The sequence below is a fragment of the Chiroxiphia lanceolata genome, chromosome 5, assembly GCF_009829145.1.
Source record: "Chiroxiphia lanceolata isolate bChiLan1 chromosome 5, bChiLan1.pri, whole genome shotgun sequence".
Classification (NCBI taxonomy): domain Eukaryota; kingdom Metazoa; phylum Chordata; class Aves; order Passeriformes; family Pipridae; genus Chiroxiphia; species Chiroxiphia lanceolata.
The window spans coordinates 59,742,542-59,766,747 of record NC_045641.1 but is presented as its reverse complement, the minus strand read 5'-3'; the positions used below and the strand labels follow the sequence as shown (position 1 = coordinate 59,766,747).

The following is a 24,206-nucleotide window of genomic DNA, read 5'->3' as shown; positions in this document are numbered from 1 at the left end:
TTTTTCAGCTTTCTTGTTATTTCCCTAACCTTTTGGACTTTTCCAGACATTTTGTTGAAAAGAAACCAATTGTATGCCTTCTACCTACCAATTAGAAATGGAAAATATCTTAGATTTTTTTTAATAGGTCAGAAATGTGAACATTATAGCGAAGAAATTATCCTACTTTTAATAATTTGACCAAGGGATAGCTGAAATCTTTACTGAGAAAGAAAACACTTTTCATGGAAACATTCTCAAAAATGTTTTAATTTTCCACTTGCATTTACTTCCAGTAGCTTGTATCTCTCCAGGGCTCTCACTGCCCCTTTTCCTATCATGCACTGTTGGTCCAAATATTATTTCCAAGACTTATGTTTGTATTATAAAACCAGTGAAGGACACTAGCTTCCTCTGAAAGGGTCAATTTTTCATCTAATAAAGTCCCATCTATTACAAATGGCACTATACATTTTCTGTGATAAAATTGTGGCCATACAGGAAAAACTATAAATCCTTGACAGCATGAATTTATTGATAACCCTCAAAACATGTTGTTTTGGCTTTTTATTTTTAAACCCATATGATGTAAACTGCTTTGAGGAACCCATAAAATCTTTGGAGGTTTTGTTCAGATTAAATTGTCCAAAACACTCTGTTCAACACTTCAGTTTTCAGCATTATCATCAGACTACAGTACATGAGAGTTTTCATGTGATGTGCAGTTCACCTTGGCTGCACCCAAATTAGAAACACCACAGCAAGAGATTCCTTGATCATTTACTACTATTTTCCCCGTTGTATTTCAAAGATCATTCAGAGATACAAGGACATTTAAAAATTAAATTAAATAAAAAACCTACTTAGCTAATGCTTCTACATTCCTCTAAGAGTCCAATCTTGTTTATGCAAGAGGGAAGGTTTCTATTTTTGACTGAAAAGACACCTTCTTTCTTATCCATAAATGAATCAAGACAGAGTCGGTAGGCAGACTTTCTATAGCCACTCAGTCGAGACCTAATTAAAGTATATTCTGATGGGTATAAGCACCAAGGATACTGAATTTACAAATGACAATATAAAAGAGGTTATATTTTGATGAGATCACGTTTCGATTAAATCCATCAAACTTATAATTTCAAATACTTTTGTCCTCCCTGAAAAAGGGCTTTCCAAAGACATTTATCACTGAGCACCCATATGAGGTTATCAAAATTTTAATTTTGCATCATCTTTCTTTTTAAAAAGATGGTGTTTATTATTTTCCCATCATGATTTCAAAGTCAAAATAAACTAGTAAAATCGTATTCCAGTTACTAAACATCCATTTCACCAGTAAAAATAGCAATGTATAATCTTAACCTTTCATGAGAAACAATGTAAAATTACTGAGACACCATAAAGTTTTGAATTTAACATATTCCAACATTTTACAAAGCAATCTGTTAGAGGAGCCCTTTTAATTTAAAAGTTTTTCAAGGAAATCTCCTTTGAGATATATTTGTGAGTCTGAAAAAATGGTTAAATAGAAAACTGTTTCATGATGAAAAATGCCATCTTCAGATGAGAACACATATTAACACGATGTCAGCTAAGAGGAAGTTAAAAGCTGACCCCTGTTCATGACTGGCAATACTGACAGGTGAAAAAAAGGGTAATTCACCAGCTGTATTAAAAAATTAACTGATTACCCCTGTATTCCCCCAAAATGTCCCACTCCATGCTCTGCTTCTGGCCAGAACCAGCAGGCAAGAGGCTGCTCTGCCTGAGGTATTGAGGGAACACAGCAGGCAGAATTTACTTTTCACTATCAACATTGCAGCTTCCTGTTGTGGGGTTTTTTTTCACTAGTATTAAACAGACAAACAAAACCCAAGTAGAACAGCAAAAATCAACCAAATGTTCTCAGAGGAGCAGCAGAAACAGAACTCTTTGAGCCATGTTTGAGCAATTTATCTACATTCTCAAGTGGCATCTGATAGGAGAAAAGGGATAACAACCCACAAATATGACACTAAAAGTACCTGCTGAAATATGAACTCATAAGAAACTTTGTGATACTTTGGTACTATTCACTGTTATTCCAATTTGAAAGAAAGGTTGAGAAGACATTATGAGTTGGGTTTCCTTTTTTGGTTTTTTTTGGGGGGCGGGTGTTAAGATTTTCTTTTCATTATTATATTTTTCCTTCTCTTTTCTTTTTGTTGTTTTTTTGTTGTGGGTTGTTTTTTTTTTTATAGGGGTGAGAAGCGTTGCTTGTTTGGGTTTTTTTTTGTACTTGAGAGCATTGCCTTTAATGCACCACTCACAGAAAACTCTTAATCTTTAGAATAACAAATAACATGCCTGCTTTTCCCTTATATCTGAGTAAATTTTATCTACTCAGTGGAAAGTCTTAGATAGATCATTCAAGTCTGCTTTTTAAGGTTTGTATTCATAGATGAACTTCAAATTTTAGGGAGCAGACTGGCAATGACAACATAGATAAATAGTGATTGATGAAGGGTTATTACAATAAAATGTTATTATTTTAACATTATGCTAAATCCTTGATGAAAATTGCATTGTAGAAATTATTTTCTGTAAAAGACTGTAGAAGAAATATGGTCAGAGATCGTAAGTGCAACAAAAATAACTAAATGAGTCTGTTATTCACAAAAAGCAGTTGCTCAAGCTTATGTTAACTTCCATAATTACTTTAAAAACCCTTTATAAATGCAAATATTCACAAACTTTAGTTAGTTGTTGCAATTAATAATGCTTTGGCATTGTGGCAAACAGAATAAAACTCTGAACATCTCCTTTTTCTATCTGCAGTTTTCAAGGCATTTTTCCTCACGATTACGAAGTGCAAAATTTGCATACTTCTGTTCTGGTAACAGGCTCTGATCTTTCATCACCTACATATACATAGCTTTAGATTTGTTGATTTTTACAGATAGCAGCTAACTGTGGTAGCAGAGAGCTCGGTATGGATTATGCAGAAGCTCCACTTACTTAGTTTTTCTTGACTACACTGAACTCCACACTGCTATGAAAACACTACAGACAATGCCCACGTCAGTGCAATGCTTGCTCATTTAAATCTATGCAGACATCAGTCAGAGCAGTGGCTGTTGTGTGGTCTTATCCTGAAAGGGTGGCTGTGTCAACACTTATTTTCTCCTGAGGGATAATTGTTTGGCTCCTTTGTTTTGAACTATTAGGAGAACACTTTCTCCAGTATTTGAAGCCTTACAATGCATTTTGAGGACAGGACATTATTTTGTTTGAAGATACATTTGTCACAAAAGTGCTATATTAATCCTCTGCAAATGTTAGGATTGTGGATGTATACAGGTATTCCCATTTTTCAGTGATTACATGGTAACCATAGGGAATAAACAATTATTCTGCTGTAGTAAGGTAGTGTGAGATTTTTGGTGCCATGCTCGCTACTTCTCTCCTACATCTCTACTTTTTATATAAAATCCACCTGTATTTCACCTGACATTAAAAGAAATATTGCATTCATCTTTCACAATCCTAAAACATCTGTAAGAATTCAGGCTAATAGGAACAGCACTTTAAACCCATATCCACTCTTTATCTTTTATTTCTCTCTCCTTTATTGTTACTAGGTAGCTCAATAGGAAAGGAGACAGCCTGAGAGTCTGGAATGAGATTTTTGGTTTGGAGTTCACTTTTTAGAATAAATGGGTACTGCACCTTTCAATCTTGTGCCTTGGCTGTGGGCAGTGCTGGTGTTTTTCCTCTATTCTGACTGTTATAGTGAGAACTGTTTCCTTTGAATAAAGTTCTTGCTTCAAAAGAGCAACAAACTTGTCATGTGTCTATACCAACCCTAATGTTACATGACAAGTTATCATTGATCCTGTGTATAATACGCATTATCAATCTCAAATATTCAACATTACTCAAATATATTGAAAATAGGACAATTGAAACACACTGATTTATGTTCCAAGGAAAAAAAAAATGAAACCTGAAGCAGTTCAGTGTGTAATTTTTCCCAAATGACTGTTATTCTTAGATGAGAATAAGTTATATCAAAGCAGGAATTCTGAGCTTAGTCTCTTAGACTTAATTTCAGTCTTGAAGATCTCATAATATCTTGTAAATTTTAACCCCAGATGCAGAAGAGAAAGTAAAGATCAACTTACAAAACCATGAATGACGACACTGGTACAATAAAAAGAGGAAATAAAAAGAAATGCATTGTGCACCCTACTTCCAGCAGATGAAAAAAGAAAACTGATTTTTTAGAGAAAGAAGTAGAGAAAAGTATTTTTCAAGATTCTGAGAAGACAACCAATCATAAGTATATATATAAAATAAATCAAATCTGTAACATCCTTCAGAGTGACTGAGATGAAAATGGAAACATTTAAGATAAAATGAACTGCTATAACGAAATCTATTACAAGTGGTTATCACAGTGTCCTCCTTTGTACTATAAGCCAGTCTGTAACTGTCCAGCACATGAACTACAATAACTTCAATATAAAGGTTACGTTCTCAAAAGAGGTTATATCCACATTACAAATCACCATGATTCAAAAGAAGCAAATCTTAGAGATGAAACCATCGGTGCTGAGGGTGCAGTGAACACACCACACATGATTTTGGTGGAGAAGTGCCAAAAGGAGGGCTCCAGTCTGGTCCTGAGGCCTTGACTTATGGCACTCTCAACCTGTGGCCCACCAACATTTGGTGACCATCTTCCAGTTCAGTTTCATCTGAAAAGAATGAGATCATCTCATGATATTGTGGGTTCACCTGGAAAGAAGCCAGGTCATGCACTCCAAAACTCTGTGATGGCAACTAAAGTGCAGAAAAGAGGGATGACCAGGAGAAGAAATTCAAAAGCAGTCACAGTTGATCTGAGCTAAAATTCTAGTGTAGACTCCCTCTGGCTTGACCTTACACCTGCCACATTCCAAAGAAAGACGAAACAGGATCCAAGTTTATAATGTTAAGGTCTACTCAGTAAATGTGCTTCATTTATGTCATAATCTATGAAAAAAGTCTGTGGGAGAACATTGAAGAGACTGAATGCTGAATAAAATATCATATAATATAATTTATAAAGAACAATTTATAGTGATGAAGAGTTTAAAATGCAGTTATTTCTGAAAAAGAAGCACTTTAGTGTAATGAAATTTCATATATTTTGGGATCAAATCTCCAGGTTACAGAAGAACTCTGCCTGGCCAGAGATCTATCTGGATACCAAATCTAAAAATGCAACTGGGGCTTGTCTTCCTCAGATATCATAATGACTAATAAAAACATTATAGTCTAAACTAGTGCGCAGATAGCATTCTACACTTAGGTTTCCTTTGAACTGTATTCCAGTGACAACCGGTGCAAACCACCAGAAGCAGAGAGATTGTCTAGAAGTTACAGATGAGAATTTAACAAGCAATTATTTGATGATATGCATGAAGGATTCAAGGCTGCTCTTACTCTATGAGGCTGCCCTTCATTTTGTCGCTGGAGCCAGAAAAACCATACCAAAAACCAGGTCTGAAATTACTTTCCTACCAGAACTACTTTATCCCTCATTTCTTATCTTCTACTTTGTGTTTTTATTCTGTCCTTACTAGCCATGTGTTTTACCTATTAGTATATAATTTTTCAGTCTCAACGGTTTCATGGGGGGAGAACAAATATACATGCTTTCTGAGTCTGAATTTTGATCTTAGTTAGTCCAAAAAGTTTATTACCAAAATATTACCAAATGCATGTATACACTTTTAATCTGCCAAGACAAACATAAATGTCAATAATAAATTTTTTCCACAATGGACAAAATATTTTCTACATTGTCTTAGGCCACTTGGCACAATTTTGGTTATTGTTTTTTCCTCAAGTATAAGTTTCAACAGTCTATTTTTTGGCATACAGTTAATGTGTCTAAGTGTTACTGTTTTAAAAATTACCTACTTAGTTTATCTGTAAATGTCTTAAGCATACTAAAATATCATAGGAAAGAACTTATTAATAAACCCCTGTTATTGAAAAGAAAATAAAATTAGTTAGAAAGTTAAATTTTCCAAACTTCTATTTTTTCCTCAAATAAAACACTTTAGAAAAAGAAGTGATGTGTTTCTTTGATATTTTTCAGTATGAAAGTATTGCATAACATACAAAGTTATCTATAGCAGTTTTAAGGATGTTGGATGGGGAAGAATTAAATTATGAAATGAAAATTAAGTTATGAGACATCTTCCATTAGTACAGAAATATTCCCAGCAATGCCATTTATATAAAATATATCCCTCCTGATAATCACATCATAAACAAGACAGCTACTTATTGCCTTTTTTATTAAGTTAATTTATTATTGCGGACTTACAGACAATAGGCTCTATAAATGTGCAAGTAAGACTGTGGAAGTACAGATATATACTATCTAAAACAAATTATTGAAGAATTTCAGAACATGATTGTCCATTACTGCTAATTGGTACATCCTGAAATAGTATAATGAAAGGCGAGGAGATATTTTTGAGCTTTAAATTAAGCCAGATCTTTTTATATTAAGTCCTTAAAAGCCCAGGATCAGTGCACCAAGAATTTTAAAGAAAATGTCAACCGACTCTTCTGAGACTGAGCACAGCACCCTGTGGTCTGTATCTTTAATGCACAGAGGCTGATTGTGCCCTCAGGAAAGGGTAATAGTGGAGTCACATACTCTCCCTGTGGAGCAGTGAGCCCCAAGGATATGTGATACAGTTCTTACCACTGATCTGTCAAAAAGACTTCTTAACTGGACTGATCTCGTCAAGGATGGGATTTCCAAAGCAGGTGGGTAAGACTCACTACCTAAGGCTCACTGTGATTCATTGGACCTTGCTTCTTTGATTCCTTTGAAAAGTCCCATACCACGACAAAATTAGAGACCTTAAAAGACCTTTGGATTTTATTAAATCTTCTCATATGATTGATGATGAAGAATGAGAAGCAGTTAAGCAAAACACTTAAAAACACAAGTTATGCAATGTATAATGAGTCAGGAATTTTTATGACTATGTCACGCAAGTGGACATCAGGCAAAAAAACATGCATCTTGTTTTTGAGCATCCATAGGTGTGTTATTGCTCACATCATGAGTTCTTGCTCATTGCAGTATAAAATAATCTTTTCAGGAATTCTACAGCTACATGTGTATTTAGTGTGTAATTTAGCTGCCTCCAGAAACAGTATGTTAAAATCTGAGGGATGGTGTGAATCTACTTTCTAGTGTACAGTATTATATTAATTTCTGTAAAAAAAACCTCTGTAAAAGGTATTAAAATTATTATTAAAATTATTATTTGGAGATGCCTTATCAAGGGAGGTTTCTTATGTCTCTTATCCCAAGAGGACACTTACATTCCCTGTAACTGTGAATTAACCTCTCATTAACCCAGGGACTACATCTTTCTTGACACCTTCTTTGCTAAGGCTTTGAAACCAGGGGTCAGCAATCAACAGACTGCAAAGAAAAAACAAGAAAAAATATGGAAGCAAATGAGCTGAAAAGCAGCAATGCCACATAATTCCTGGTTAGTCTGATATCTCACTGTTTCAACAGTGTATATTTTAATAATCAAGAGAAATACAGCAGATCTGGTAATTCGGCATACACCTAATAGAAGGTCACAGAAAATTGTTAGTGAAACTAGAGATCATGAGGATTATTACATGAATAGCAAAGCAAGCAAAGAACAGGCTGAAGGGAGGATATTTATATTGCATTGAAATGGGAAGTACTGTGCTAGAAGGAAGGTTTATTACAATCCAGGAATTTTTTTTCTTTAATTAGAGTAACTGTAAAAGAAAAGAAGGATATTAATGGCATTTGCTAAAGATATGAAGTAGTCAGGGGGAATTACAGAATCACAGAATGGGTCAGGTTGGAAGGGACCACAGTGGGATTATCTGGTCCAACCTCCCTGCTCGAGCAGGGTCACCCCAGAGCACATTGCACAGAACTGCACAGCAAAGGCTGACAGATCAGATGGATTTCCCTTAGATCTTAATTTGCACACACCTATTAAAGCCCTCATGGACTTCAAAAGTCAGTATTTTTGCAGAGTCCATTCATTTTGTTGATTAGATGCCTTAAAGACAGTAATTAGAGAAATAGGATGAAATTTTATACTGTAAAATGAAAAAACCTCCACTGAGAAATTAATAATTAAAACAGAATTGTTACCAGATACAAAATACAAAGGTGTTCAAAAATTTGTAGGCATTGGTGGATCAGATGGTGATTTTGAATTTACTGTCTCTCTATAACTTCTGCTGTGATGGGGGATGGAAAAAAGAAGGTATTTCTGAGTCAATCTGACAGTAGGTATCCTGTCAAGGGGTTAAGTCTTGACACTCATATGAAGCACCAGCAAATTGTATTTTGGAGTTCAGATTCTCCAAACAAAATAAAGAAGGAATCAAAACAGATTAATTCATTGCTCAAAAAAAGACTGCTCAACAATTTGAAGGAATAGAAAACCTTTAAGTTTTAATTAGATTTAATTTAATTAACCTTTGATTTAGTCAGCTGAGTAAGTTTCTAAAACTGCATGGGCTAAATACAAGAGAGGGAGAAGGCTAATTTATGTTAATTAATATTGGTCTGGAGAAAATATAAGCTAAGTAACTACAAATACAGTTTTATTGGCAGATTCTAATACTCAGAGTACAGATGTTCTGAAATATCTTTCCTACAGTGGAATCTAACTGATTTTAAGTGAGAATTTGGTATGTATATGAAAATACTATTGATATGTTTACCTGTATCAGCAAGGGACATCAGTAGAGGACCCAATAGGTCTGCTTAAATCCATTGTTCATTGCAAAATCAGTCATTTCACGGATTGCTCTGAGGCAATTTGGAAGCAGCAGAGTGATACGTTATGTACACTCAGTAAAATGATTTAATTTCCCTGGTGCCCCAGTGTTTGTACAGCACATTCTCTCAGTTTCAGTAGTATTTTTGAATAATTAAATTTCTCTAATAGCTGCAAGAATTTATAAAATATCTTCATTTCGTTAATTTAGCACCCAGTGTAGAATTTTAAGCAGCAAGTATTCCCAAACTTCAGTGGCTTTGCAGATGTGGTGATGAGAAGAACTACAGTGAATTGAAGCATATTTGTTAAAGTAACATGTAATTGGTCACACCCAATTACATTTGTTTGTTTTGCTAGAACTGGAAAAAAACCCATTTCAACAGCATGAAAAGTACTTTAGATGATCTTTTATGCTGTCTTTGTAGAGGATGTTGTCTTCCATCCTCTTGTCTCTTACCTGTCCTTGAGAATTTGAATTCTTTTCCCACTTCTTTTTACCCTCCACTCTGGCTCCCTGTCTTTTGACACCACAGATAAATTTCTGTCAACCTCTTTCTGACCACAACTGAAACTGGTTTTTTTCCCAGCTACAGTGGTTTTTTTGAACATATTGGTCACTCCTGAGGTCTCACCTTTTTTAACTTCTGTACCTGACTGTGAGCCTTTGCCTATTGAAACTGCCGGTGGGACTGAGACGGAAAACACAAAGACTTAGCATTGTGTAAACAGAGAGAGCTTTCAGTACACTTCCTCTGAGCCAAGGTTTCCTAAGAGCTGCACATCAGAAAAGGGAGTTTAATGTGCAGGAAATTGGCTTTTTTTTTTTTCACATGGTACATTTTTTATTTTATTCAAGAGGAGAGATGCTCACTTTCGCTGCAGTTCCCAGCCACTACTTTAAGATACAACAAAAATGAAAGTCACTTATTGCAGAATCACAGAATAATCAAGGTTGGAAGACACCTTCAAGATCATCTAGACCAACTGTCAATCCAGCACCACCATAGTCACCTTTAATCCATATCCCTAAGTGCCACATCCAGTTCCATCTCTTAAACACTTCCTTGTGTTACTATTTTTTCAGTACAGACTTCTGCACAAAACATACCACAATTATTAATTTGACCTCATCTGTCAAACTTAGTTGGTTTCAGGGACAGGAGGCAACGGGTTATGACTGGAAAATCTCAAATAGTTGGACATAGAAACCTTACATGCACAACACCCTTAAGAAAAAAAAACTCCAAAAATGCTAACCCAGTGAAAGTACATATTTGTGTGCTATGTGCCTGTGTTTGAACATATGAATGCATTTAGGCTTATTTGTAGTTAAAACTTGCATTAGTATCTAAGTAAAAGTATGTCCTCTTATTCATTAGCCTTGTATCTTGTTTTCAGAATTGTCCCTACTTTTCAATTAATTGAACATTTCTTATTTGATGTAGAAGGCCAAAGAACAGAGCCATGAAATAACTGAAACCAACACTATTTTTTAACGAATAACAATACTCATTAACTGGAAGAAGGTCATTATACTGTGTAATTCCCTGCTGCTTTGTTATTTGAACGATCAGTTATTCAATAACGAGATTTGAGAAATCCTACAAATTGTACGCTGTTTACTAAAGCAAGCATGAAGTGTTTAGTTTAACTGACATACAAAACTATAGTATTTCATCATAGTAATTAGAGTTATTTTGTAACATCTGCATATCAGGATCTTGATGCTTCACGTATGATCAACACATCTTTAAAAACAAGCAGAATATAAACTAGGGATGCAAATATAGTCCTGGAGAACTTCTCATTTTAAATGTCAGTCACATACAAACAAAGGTTAAAGGGACATAAATCCATTTTTGAGCTCTAAGTTTAAGCTGCATAAGATCACATTTATGCTTAATACAATGAACTGGCACTGTTCTTTGAGAAACAGTTTGTTTACCCCTGGGCCCTGCCCATGGTCCAAAAGTGACCATTACCTTCTGCTTGATTCAGTCCTTCTCAAGCTGTTCCATGTGGAAAAAGTCATATCCAAGTGTACTGGGTCATTTGTTGGAGACGCATTTTCATCTAATAGGTCTACTGAATGTGCCTCTGATAACAGGGTTTACAGGAGACACTGCTCCATCATCTGAGGCTTGAGAATTACTGTTGATAATTTCTCTGCATTATCCTTCCCTGATGCTTGGCATGTTCCTCCTGGCCCCAAGGAGAAATGAATGGTTGTGGACCAAGGAGTTGCCCTTGCTAAGTTCCCGTCTCCTCCCCTCAGTTCAGAGTGGATGTGTCCATACTGTACTCTATTTAGAGTGATATTTGGCTTTATGCCCATTCTACTGATCTTTATGCTTACTCACCAGAGGCCCTCATTGTCACATCCTGCGTGACATCTTCCCTTTTTATTTCCTGCATGCATGGTGTGTGACTGCAAGCACAGTCCCTAAAAAAGGTTCAAAGTGCCCTATGTACACATCCAGGATTTTAGTGGTAGGCATGACACTGATCTGCCTACAGCTCTATGAAACTGATGTTCATATTCTGTTCATATTCTTCACAGTTCACAACCTTAAGATCTTCTCTAGCCCATGAATCAGTCTGTCAAGGATGGGGCAAGCAAGACACTGCCTGCCAGAATCACCACAGCAGAGAAAGAAAAGCTGCTTCCTGAACTCCTGGGATACGCACAAAGATTTAAAACATGACAGCTGCCCTAGGTTTTTTATTTATTTCAACTTTGAATTATTATTTGCCCCACATAGTGTAGAAACTTCTCTGCAATTACTAAAAACAATTTTAATAACATAATGTATTAAGAATGTATAGGATACTCTCAGGCATGTTTTGAGTACAACAGGGTGAACATGAGAGCTCTAGAATGGCTAGAATAAACCAAAGTTCGTGTGATCTTATCCATACAACTGATTCCTGGCAGGGCCCAGAAAGGGAATCTTCCCAAATGATTTCCAAGTTTCGTTTTAGAGAAAGTTAGTTTAATGACAACAAAAGAGAACTTGAGAATGCTTTCAAAATTACACAGTGTTGCCGACCATGCATTCGGTATTTGAGCTGGTTGCCTAGTACCAATTTATTAAGATGAACAGACATACTGGAAAACACCAAATATTTAAATTCCCTCTAGAGACTTCTAAGATTGCTCAAACTCCAGGCAGAGAGCATTATCTACTCTCTATGTCCTTGTTTATCCATTAAAACATGCAATGAAAGAAGTAGAAACCTTGTAGTAGGAAGATTTGTCAGTAAGAATAGCAGAAATCAAACTAAGGGGTCCCAACCCAATCCGCCTCTCAGTATGTCTCGATTCCAAGCTATGGTTCTGCTACTAATGCTGTATTCACTGATGATGTCTTTACAAGAAATAATGAGATTAGTCTGTCTCCAAAAATGCAAAACAAAACAGAACCAAAAATGAAGGGAAAATGTACTTCATTTAGCCCTCGCTCTGCCTTTCCTTACCTTTCATCTTGTTGATTAATTGCTTCTATCTCTTTCTCTTTTGCTGACATTTTGATCTCCTACAAGTCTGTCCACTGCAAATCTGAACAAGTCAGAGGTGCCCCTGGTTGTTTATAGTCAGGTTGCCAAATGGTTTCCCACTCTCATGGCCATGAGCTCCGTGAAGCCCGGGACCTCCTCCTCGGTACTTCTGAGTCAGGGGACACTTGGATGACTATTTACACCTGGATAACTACAGAGAGTACTCTTCAGTTTGTTTGCTTCCATTTACTCACCATCCCACTGAAATCACAGGAGTGCTAGGCAGGAACTGGAGTGTACTGTGCCTGGCCAAAATCTTGTATAAGGATGATACTGAGTATAAAACATATAACACACAGAACAAAGCCTGGTTTGATTCAGATGAAGTATTCTTTTGTGATATAACCTAAAACTTGAATCTGAGACACTCACAGGAGTTTGAACTCTTCACCAAAATGTTTCAGAGGCTTCTTGCATTTTTTTCATTCCAAACAGTCAACAAATACACCAAGCAGAATAAACTTTTTCTCTCAAAGTGAAATCCAGAGGTCTAGATAAAAGCCAAGCTCATTAAATACTGTTTTGAAGGTTAATGAACATAGATTAGCAGGATGTTGGATAGATGTGCGTAAATTTGTTCTTGATGTTTTCCTGCAATGAACTACTAAGGAATATTTTCTTTTGACAACTCTTTAATGCCTTAGTTCAACTGAATGCAAATCAAGTGCAGAAAGAACATGTTGGTTTTTTAAAAATTGCTGATTTTCTTCAGCGTCCCATTTCTTTACCTATCAGCCTAGTTATTTTGTCTCATGGTGGCAGAAGACTTTCTTTGATTACAGAATCACAGAACCACAGAATTACTGAGGTGTAAATGTACCTCTAGTTTGGGAGTTTTCTAGTCCTTCTCCCTTACTATATAGTTGAGTTTTGAAAATCTCCAAAAATGGAGACTCCACAAAATCTCCGGCAACCCGCCCCAGCATACAACTACCTTCACAGTAAAGAAAGAGTAGCTATAATGTTTAAAACAATTTCCTCTGTTCTAGTTTGTGCCTGTTCTACCCCGTCCTTTCCCAGGGCACCAGTGAGAAAAGTCCAGCTCTGCCTTCTTTAATCCCCTTAGTCAGATATTTACATCCCCTGAGGTTTCTCTTTTCCAGGCTGAATGTTCCCATCTATCTCAACTTCTCCTTATACAAGAGGTGTTTCAGTCCCTTAATCACTTTTGTGGCCCTTGACAGCACTCACAGCAGCATAATTATGTCCCTCTTGTGCTGATGAGCCCAGCACTGCTCTCAGCACTCCAGATGTGGTTGCACCAACCCTAAGTAGAGGAGAAAGATCACTCACTCCCCTTGAACTGCTGGCAGTGTTGTTGCCCACCATTTCTGCAAGGGTACATTATCTCCTTGTGGTCAATGAGTTGACCACAATGAAAAGTCCTCTTTTGCAAAGTTGTTGTACATCTGATCATATATATATATATAATAGGATATATATATATATATATCCTATTATATATAAATATCATAGGTATGTATTTACTTAGAGTATATTTTAGGTTATTGGGGCATTTTAATGTTTCTTTACTTCAGGGAAGTATCTCTCCTTCCAGTAGCTCTCTGCATCTCATCACACTTCCCTCAGTCACCCTTCTGCTTGTGGAGTTCTTCAGGACCCTCCATATTTGTCTCAACTCTCTTAAGGAGGAGTACAAGGCTACCTCCTTTTTGTGGAAATCTTATTGTAGCATGAGGCTGGGCAGCTGTGTATCACTCTCCTAGCCCCAGTCAAGTACTTCTGGACCTAAAAATAAGTGTCTTGGAATCCCACCTGAGTGGGAAAAAATATTTTCTCTACCCTTCCTACATTCATATTAGGGAGCTGACTTTGTTCCCAATTAAATACACAAATCACTAGTCAACAAATATAGATTATAATTAATAAACAAACCTTTACTCTGTCAAGCTGAGGTTTGTGTACACACCTTAACAAATTGAGCCTCACAATCCTAAAGAAGACAGTGCTCTAAGGGCCTTTATTTTGCAGTGAGGTTGGCTGTGGTACCAAAAAGTTCAGTGAGTTCCCCCACATCACAGAGCCTGTCAGTAACAGAAATAGAAGGAAAGTTGGCCCTTTCTGAGGGAAAAAAAAAAGCATTCTTGACAAAGCTACACGCTTCAGCCTTTTTACATTGTCTAAGAAAGACAGTTTTGAGATTCTTGGGTCTGGCAAAGTCTTGACCTCTTTCCTTTTGTGCAAGCTGTGAAGTCCACTTCTCTTGCCTGGCATCTGTGGACTGGTGGTTTGAAAATTTTGAGGGGCTTTTTGTAACCTTTTAGTGACAAGAGCTTTTCAGTGACACCGTTGTTTTGCAAAAACATATCCATTTACTTGAGGGGTTTGTAAGAGGTACTACTTTGCTGCATGGAACTCAGTCTGTTTTTCCTTAATTTAAATATTTTCAAGGCACTGGGATTTGTCTTAATATTTAAGGTGAAAGACAAAAGAAATGTTATTTCTTACTGTGGCACCCATCACAGACACCTTATGTCACATGTACCATTTGTTATTGGTCAGGGGACACTCAGGCATGTCCCTTGCAATTACTAAATTCCCTTTTCCAAGTAAAATAAATTACTCTTTATTTATTATGAGACACACTTAGAGAGTCTGAATTCATAGAATTCTGACCTATGTGAATAGTCTTCTGATTTCCTTTAGGAAAAAGAAAATGGTTGTTAAATTAGCTGCTGGTCAGTCAGCAGTGATCACAATGCAGGGACACATTCTGCAGCAGTAGCACAGTGAATGCTTGCAAAACCACCTGAGACCTGCTAAGCTTTCATTCCTGTTCATGCAGAGAAGTTAGACTTTTTTATTTTATTTCTTCCATAATAATTTAGGAACAGTGAGAGCCTGTACAGGGTGTCAGTTCTCAATCAAATAAAGTTGAACTAAAGCACACAGAGCTTGCATTTTCATTATGAATTTTCAGGCTCTCCTAAAGCCCAGAAATCTTAGTGTTTGATGGAACAAAACAACTATAATGACTGTTATTAAGATTGTTAAGTCTTATTATGATGATGGCATGCAAGAGCCCCAGTCAGGATTGAAACATCTTCTTCCCCTCTCTGCATTCTACTTGAGGAGACATAAAATAATGCAGAAATGCCTGACAGAAAGGACTTGCTGCCTATGCAATACATGTCTCTTCTCCAACCCACTTCTTACCTTGCTGTTCACCATGCTGTGCAAAACACTCTGACATACTCTTGTAACCTCTCACGTGATGATTATTTCTCAGTGTGCTTGTTTTCTTCACCAGTTTACTTTCATCCATTTTTTCCATCCCTATTTTGGGAGACCTACATCCGTTTCATACTAACTTGTAGCACTGATTTTCCATTCTTTATTAGCCCCTTTCTTTCCTCATCCTACTCTTATAGGGTCTTCTGTGTTTCATACTTCTTTCTTTTATATTTTCCATGGCACGTCCATTGTGTCAGATTGCCAAGACAATCTTCAGACCAAACAGAAATTGGAATTGCCTATCTGACTTTTCTCATGCTGTACCAGTATAAAAAGATTAGGTTAAGAAGGGATGACACCAGGAAATCAAGAAGAGCAATGATCCAGTCTGATCCTGATGTCAATTCATTGCTCCACGTTCACTTAATTTTCCTCATCTGCACCATCCTGTCATCCCCTGTGGGTAATTTACAACACTGTGTTTAACTTTTCATCTAGGATCAGAGTGAGTGAAAGCAGGGAGATTCATATTCTATAAAATCTGTACCATAGCCATAATTAGCATGGTTAATATTTCACTACCTAACAGTCAAACGAAGAAGTACTATATTCCTATAGACATCTCTGATACAAAACCAGAAGATACAGATGCCCCAAACCCAATTCCTAGAAAAGTTTTGTTCCTTCCTGTCATCCACTGCCCCACTGCCCCTGGAAATCCTGCCCCTTCAACAGACATGCTGTCTGTTGACTTCACCTCAGCAGTTTTGCAAAACTTCCTTCCTCCCATGTTGTTCTGTGTCTCATCTGTTGCCCCATCCAATCTACCCAAAAGTACCTCAAACAGAAAGTCCCTCCCCATTTCAGACAGAGGGTCACCATTTTGTTTCACCTCCCATGTTTCAATTAGATTACTGAATCACAGTGTGTTTGAGGTTGCAAGGGACTTCTACAGGTCATCTTGTCCAAATCTCCTGCTCAACCACTGTCTGCTCATCCCATCAAGGGTAAAGGGGTGTACCATCTGCTAAGTATTCCCTAACCTGATCCTCTTCCAGTGCTCTAGAGGCTATGATTCGTGGGAACTCTTTGAGAACTCTGGGTCAGGAGGGGATAAATCCAGGCCTAGAAATGCTGATTTTCATCTTTTATAGACTCCTGAAATTAAGATTGTCAAACTGTCCTGTAGAAAACAATGCTGTAAGACAACACTAACAGTGCAGCTCAATGCAACATCTTGAAGAAAGGAATGATGGATTTGGTTAAAGCAAAAAAGATTTCAGTCTCTCACACTGAGGCACCAGTATCTCCAGTGGCAGGATGTGTGTGAGCAGCCTGCAAGCCCTCAGGCACTGGGACACTGTACCCAGGCAACCTGGCCAGTTGCTCACAGTGACACAGAGGTTTAGTTTTTGAGCCTCTCCCCACACTACCTGGGGTCTTACTAAGGAGTAAGAAACCACTGAGGAGTGTGCTGGTTTGGGATGCACTTCATTATACCCTTCTCTGTCTTGTCCCATGTCTGTCAATCTGTGAGTCATCAGGATTTAGGCACTGCCTCTCTTTCAGGTCCAGTTGCCCTAAGGAATTGTGGGTAAATGGGTGCTAGAAAATCGATCTGCTACTGCAGGTGTCAGCAGAACAAACCATTTTTATGCCCTGCTGGTATTTTAAGCTTGGATGTCCCCATTCACTCTCCATTCATAGACTTTCTTTTTCTTTTTTTCTTTTTTTTTTTTTTCACTTTTCCACAACCCAGAAATCTTTTCTGAGTTTCTATTGTCTTATACATCACGGACACTTTGGTATCTGATAAGAAAAAAAAAAAAAGAAAAAGGCAGCTAACATGTATGATTCACAGGTTTTTTTCTTTTAAATCTCCCATGATTCCAGTGTTATCGCTCCGTACTTTGGTAACATAGCAGGAATGTAAACTTTCTACTCTCCTGGCTCAGAATTACACCCTGAACTACAAATGAATGTTGTAGTGTCCTTTCTGCTATGCAGTCATTCCAACAATAAATTCTAAGCAGATCCAAACTTCATGCTCTCTATCTCTATTTTATTGGATTTTGCTGAGTTTGTGCTGCACCTTTTCACTTTCTTATTCTCCATTATTCCCATTACATAATCCTTTTGTATCCAAGGCAAGGTGGAAAAAAGCTTGCAAGAAAGCGGAACAGAGACTTGCCATTAATAGGACAGACAGAAAGAAATCTGTTGAGTAATGAAAAATAAGCTTTTCTTTTGCATTTAAATAATATTCTAAATACTCTTCCTGTGAGTTGTCATAATGTTCTGTCATTGACTGTCCTGCTACATATTCATCAAGCGTTACCTCCTGGCTAATCAGAACTTTATTACATATAATAGAGATATCAGCTGCCATCAGATGAAGACCTTGATCCAGGTTTTCTGTGCAGCATTTATAGCTGGGAACAGCAGTTGGCTCTCTCCTGAGATTAGCAGCCCAGTGATCAATGCCAGATAGTTAATAAGTTCAGTTCCACAAATCACTGTTATGAGAAAGTCAGGACATTCAATGCAAAACTAAGCTGTGCAAGAGTCAGGCAAACAAAGTACTTAAGGACACAAAATTCTAAGAAGGTTAAAAACAGTTGAGGATAAACTGCATAGCAACCAAATTATCACATAGGAAGTTCAAATGGTTTAATAGTCTAGAAGCTTATTTATATATGATGTTCTCAAGACAATAGTATGATGGTAGAGATTAGTCTGTACTCATTTGAGTGCCTCCTAACTAATTTCAGTAGGACTATAAAGTCATAATTAGGTACAGGTTTAATCATAAATATTCCAGAACAAAATCATTTTAAAGAAAACTCATGATCCCACCTTTTGACAAGGAAAAAGGATTCAGTGATAATTTTCAACCTGGTAAAAGAAATAACATTTTAATATAACTATTAGAATGTTAAAAAAAAAAAAAAAAAAGAAACAAAAGAATCATAGTATTTAAACTGTGGTTCTGACTACAGAAAAAAATATCAATATTTACTGAGGAGAATAATTCAATCTTTTATTCAGCTGTAGTTCTTGTTTCTTTCAAAGCTCTTTCTTGCTACCTTCTGTGAGTTGTAAACATCTTGGTTTGCAAGTAAGGTTACAACTTGGCTTCTGTTCAGATCAGCAATTGACCTTTTATTGGCTTCAGAAAAGGGATTTCTACTGCCAAAGCTTCCCACCAGGGGCACAGGAAGTGGATTTTAACTGAAGTTGTGGCATAGACCTGTTTACTCACAGACTGCTGCCACATACGTAAGAAAGAAACTCTGGACTACCAACGTAACTTACGTGCTAAGGAACTTTATTAAGAGAATATGGGATGTGTTTTTGCTGATCAGCCTTTTCTCTTGTTTCTCCAAACAGTGCTGCCCCTTGTGCACCTGTTCCTTCTTTCACTGCTGCAGGATAGGACAGAAAAGGGAACAGAACAGAAACTTTTGGTAGGGTCATCAGCCTAAGGATAAGGAAACACAAGTGTGCACCCTGTGATGGTCTCACTGCTGTAAAACTGCTGTGTGTTTCTGCCCCCCACCCCTTTGATGCACCGTCTCACCCTCTTGAACTTCCCCCATCTCAAGTATTTTTGGGCTTGTCCAGTAGCCTTGTGAAGTGAGGGGCTCCAAAACTGGTCCTTTTAATTTTGTCCAATTATTTCCTATTAAAATTTTAAAGTTAATTGTTCATTATTATTAAAGAATATTGTATACACTGCATTCTCACACTTTATTGGATGCACTTATTTTATATCTTATTTATGTATATATTTCTATGACATAACACACAAATATATTTCTGTATCAATAAATACTACATGCACACATATATATTATGTATATTTGTATATTTAAGCACTAAAGGAAATGAATAGGTAATCAGAGGTTGTTCTGAGATTAGGTGAGTAAGAAGGTTTCAAAAATCTCAGAACAATATAGAAAAAAAATATGGACTTTAGGATTTCATTTGTATCTGTGAAAATTTACAGGAAAAAGAGATGGGAGAAGAATCCAGTCCATTGTCTGTTTAATTCTTAATTTTGTGAACCTGCTGTGCCACTCTCGGTAAATGAGACATGGAAGCACAAACAAAGGATGTATAAGCAATAAGCCCTTCAAGGTGAGGAAGTATTAGCATAAAAAGGGCAAATTATAGAAGCAACTATTGACTATAATAGTTCCCAAGCTTAAAACCAGATGCATGTTCAATGCTTTACAATTCTCATATAAAAGTGTTTACAGTCTTTCAGAGACACAACTGAAAGAAAAAAAAAAAAAAGGAAAGAAAAAAGAAACCTTTAGTCATAACCAAAATATTTTTAAAACATCAGAAAGGCAGGGTTTGGCTGGCTGGAGAAAGAATAATAGAAAATGTGAGTCCTAATCAATGCTTATTTTTTCTAGGGTAACTTACTTGAAACTAATACTTGCTATGGAGTTACACTGAAACCAAACAAGAAATAATATCCTATCTCTTAAAGCAACATCAGCAGTACAGAGCAGCTGGAAGTTGGAGGGAGTCCTCAGCATGAGGTCTGCAGTGATCCAGGTACAGAGAGCCTCTCCCTCAATGTCAGTGGGTTTAAGTTAAACTCCAGCCAGTACAGAAAGTTGTGACCATCTAAGGATTGCCCTGGGGGACAGAGGTACCAGGAGATGGTCCTTATGTGAACTTTGATGCCTGGATATCCGAATGCAACTAGGTGTGTATAAATGACATAGTGTAAATTTATTCTCTGGTTGATCAGATGATATCCCCTGCACACAAAGTCCTGCATCTATTTTACCTGTTAGACATGGCTCATGGCATTAAATGACTCTCATGAGAGCAGACATGGTGAGGGATTTCTTCCCTGCATCATTATCAAGAAGGCCAAAATCATCTTTTCAAGGACAGCCCTCAACCCCAAGCGCAGAAGCTACTTTAGTAACACTGTAACTGGCCTTTGAAACTACGTTCCTGACTCAAGGACCAAAGCAGCTGCATTCCTGGAAGGTGTTAGATTTCTGTGTAACGTATCTCAATGACTTCTTATTTCTACTTTCACCATGAGGGCAAAGCAACAGGTGAACTTCAGTTAAAAGCTTATAAATAAGAGGAACACAGAACACCATCCTCTCAGGGTTTTCATGGAAACATGTTTGTTTTTTTTTTTTCCTCAGACTTACCACTGTTACGAAGTGTTACAACTTTCACGTGAACCAGCCTTTGAGCCCCCTCTAGCCCTAACACATGCTCCTTAGAGGTTAGTACAAAGAAAATTCAACTGTTAGAGATAGTTCTGCAACTCAGGTGAAAACCATGGGAAAACTCAGGTGTGTTTTACCTCTTTTCAATGGTTTCCTATACCTATATAGTTTTTTGTTCCTTTTTATTGAAGCAGATAACATCCTTGTGAGAAGTATCTAGATTGCTTTGCTTATTAATGTAAGAGGTTAAGAATAATAACACTTTAAGCATTAGAAATGACAGAGACAGAAGCTATTTTTCCCAAAGACAATATAATCACTATAAATGATGAGTTTTTTATTGTTATTTCTCATAAATTCTATTCAATAGAGGTAATCAAGCATTCTGTTGAGTTATTGCTGTTTCAGTTTCTGTCTTTCTAAACCATTGCTAGACAAGAATATAGCAAAATCACCATAAAGCACAAACATATTTTGTTTGCATAGATTTTAAAAGACAGAGGTATCAAAATCCTATAGACCCAATAAAAAAATATTTAACATGTGCAAAATTAACAACAGCTGTGCACGCTTAAATTGAGATTTGCAGAACTCTAAATCTCCAGCCACTCTTCCCCCAGCCTGTAGTGCTGTATGCAGTTGTTGTGACCCAAGGACAGGACCTGGCACTTGGCCTTGCTGAATTTCACACAGTTGGCCTTGGTCCATCAGTCCAGCCTGTCCATATCTGTCTCCAGAGCCTTCCTGCCCTCCAGTAGATCAACAATCCTGCCCCAGTTGTTGTCACCTACAAACTGACTGAGAGAGCACTCGATCTCCTCAACTATGTCATTAATAAAGATATTAAACAGGACTGACCTCAACACTGATCTTCTGAACTGGGAACTTCACTAACGACCATCCATCAGCTGGATGTAGCTCCATTCACCACCACTCTCTGGGTCCAGTCATAAGCCAGTTTTTTACCCAACAAACAGTGCATCTGCCCAAGTCACGGGCTGCCAGTTTCTCCAGGAGAATGCTATGGGAAGTGATGTCAAAAACTTCATTAAACACCAGGTAGACACCATTCACAGCATTTCCTTCGCCCACCAAGTTGGTCACCTTGTCATAGAAGGAGATCTAGTTGGTCAAGCAGGATCTACCTTTCATAAGCCCACACTGGCTGGTCCTGATCCCCTGGTTGTCCTGTACATGAAATGTGATGTCACTCAAGGTGATCTGCCCCATGACATTCCCTGGAACCATGGTCAGACTCACAGGCCTGTAGTTCCCTGGATCCTCATTCTGCCTCCTATTGCCACTGTCTAAGTGGGATTCAGTTCACAGATTAAAATAAGTAAATCAAAGTGTTGACATTTGAGCATACATTTGAGGCCGATATTTGAGATCCTATTTTGATCAACGGAGAGCGAGCTGGAGTCTGGAAAGCTATTCAGTTTGAACTCAAGCGAGCAATTACATCTGAGTGGCCTAATTTTCTAGGTAAACGTTGTATTCTTTTTCTGTCTGATTTTCTTTCTAGCAGAAGAGGAAGAACTGCAGCACAGGGGAAAGCAGTGTGTAACCAACAAACCATCCCTCAAACATGTGAGACGTTATTGCTTGAGGCTTTCTTTTAGTTACCGGTGCTGGAGGTCTCGTGGATTTCCTAATTTCCTTCTGGACAATCAGTGCTTCCAGAGCACTTCTAGAGATCTTGTTTTCCACCAAGACTCAGTAAGAGGGTTGTCTCTTTCTCTCAGATAGACAATATGTTTTTCACTATGACATCTCTTGTAAATGTGCAGTACATGGGTTGATATTCAGTATTTGTCTTGAATTTGAAGCTGAGACATCTCTTGAAAGAAGTATTCTGTTATAAACACATCCTATACAAGCCCTGTCTATACATGATTTTGAAATGTCCCCGAAGCACTGAGATGATTCTGTTTCAGAAGGTGTAGCTGTGTCCTGATGTACAGCCATGCACAGAAAACCTGTGGAAACTCCTTCACAGAGAAGACCTAGAGGCTCTAACTTCAGAGTTCATCACCACTTACGTGCTCAACAGGAAAACGTGGTATCCAACTTTGTAAAGAAAGGAGTGACAGACATGCCTTCAGAAATCTTGTGTAGAAAAATTTTTATTTTCTGGGCACTATGGGTTAACCGATTCAGCATTGGAGTGGAAAACATTGTTCTTCTGTAACAATTGTGCAATTTATTTTAAATGCAATGCTTAGGAGCTGTTTAAACACAGACTAAGATTAAAAGCTCATTGCCTCTGATTCCAGATACCATCCAAGACCAGATCACCATCTGGATTAAACAATTGAAGTTATTGGCATATCAATTTATAAAATCTCATGCAACATTATTCTATCAATTATGCATACATTACATTAGTATATGTGCTTTTATTTGCCATTTTTATTAAAAATAGCTACGGAAATGAATATGCACTTATTTTAGATTATATAATTTATTGTGTGTGAAAGATTTCAGTAGTTTCTAATTAGAGGAGAGCTCACCTAGCTCCTTCTGGCACCCAGACAAGTTAAATTGTCCAAAATTCTGAGCTGATGTCTACTAAGAATATACCAATTACAGTTAATTCAATTCAGCACAGAAGATATATCTGAATAAATTAGTCTGATTCCTTTTACTCTGGCTTGCAATTATTTTATTTTTAAGAAAACCACTAAACAAAAAGGGAGCTGAAGTGTATCCTTTTGTAGTATGAAGTACATGAAGCTTTGAAGACATCCAGGTGAAATAAATTCACGGTTTTATCTTTGAACCACTTCATTTACAGGAGTACTTTAAATATATGTCATGTACAATTTGTTTTTAATCAATCCTTAATGAGTCTAATTACATTCTGGAATTCAAAGTCTGTCTAATTTTCTCCCTAGTCAAAGCTGACCATTTGTTTTTCTTACCCATTGTAATCAGGACAGTGTTTACTGCCCTAATTCCCAGAATCATGAGTCTCTTCTTTGAATCAAGTAGAGTTGGTGATTTCTGTCTTGAAAAGCATCAGGGCACAGATGTACCAACTCTTGAACAAAAGGATCAGCCAGAACATTACCTGTAAGAACTAATAATCAGACTCTTTTAGGTCTTTCAATAATAGTGAAAACCACTTTATTACAGACATATATATTGTATTATTTGATTATAGTAGTTCTCTTCTCTTACTAGCTAGAATTGCCCAACACAAACATATTTTTAAGCAATGGTGTAAAGTAGCAGCCAAACCAAATGGAAACTCCTCACAATAGTGCCCTCTCTGTGTGAAACTGAGGGGTCTTAGTGGGCTGTGAAGTAGCACTTTGCAGCCTCCACAGGATTAGGGGAGGAGGCAGGGGATAATCTCAAACCAAGCTGAAACAAGGTTACAAATAAATAATTTTTCCAATTTTTAGCTTGCAAAGAA

At 37.1% G+C, this 24,206-nt stretch overlaps 1 long non-coding RNA gene across 2 annotated transcripts in view; it reads right to left on the bottom strand.

The window, feature by feature from the left end:
- The window catches only part of LOC116787031, a 36,399-nt gene extending 17,715 nt beyond the window's left edge, over positions 1 to 18,684 (bottom strand). For both annotated transcript variants that reach the window (XR_004357134.1, XR_004357135.1), the window contains exons 1-3: positions 18,595 to 18,684; positions 18,432 to 18,470; positions 4,530 to 4,718 (exon numbers count right to left, since the gene is read on the bottom strand). This is a non-coding gene — a long non-coding RNA (uncharacterized LOC116787031). The remainder of the gene's footprint in view (positions 1 to 4,529; positions 4,719 to 18,431; positions 18,471 to 18,594) is intronic.
- Between the last annotated feature and the right edge of the window lie 5,522 nt (positions 18,685 to 24,206).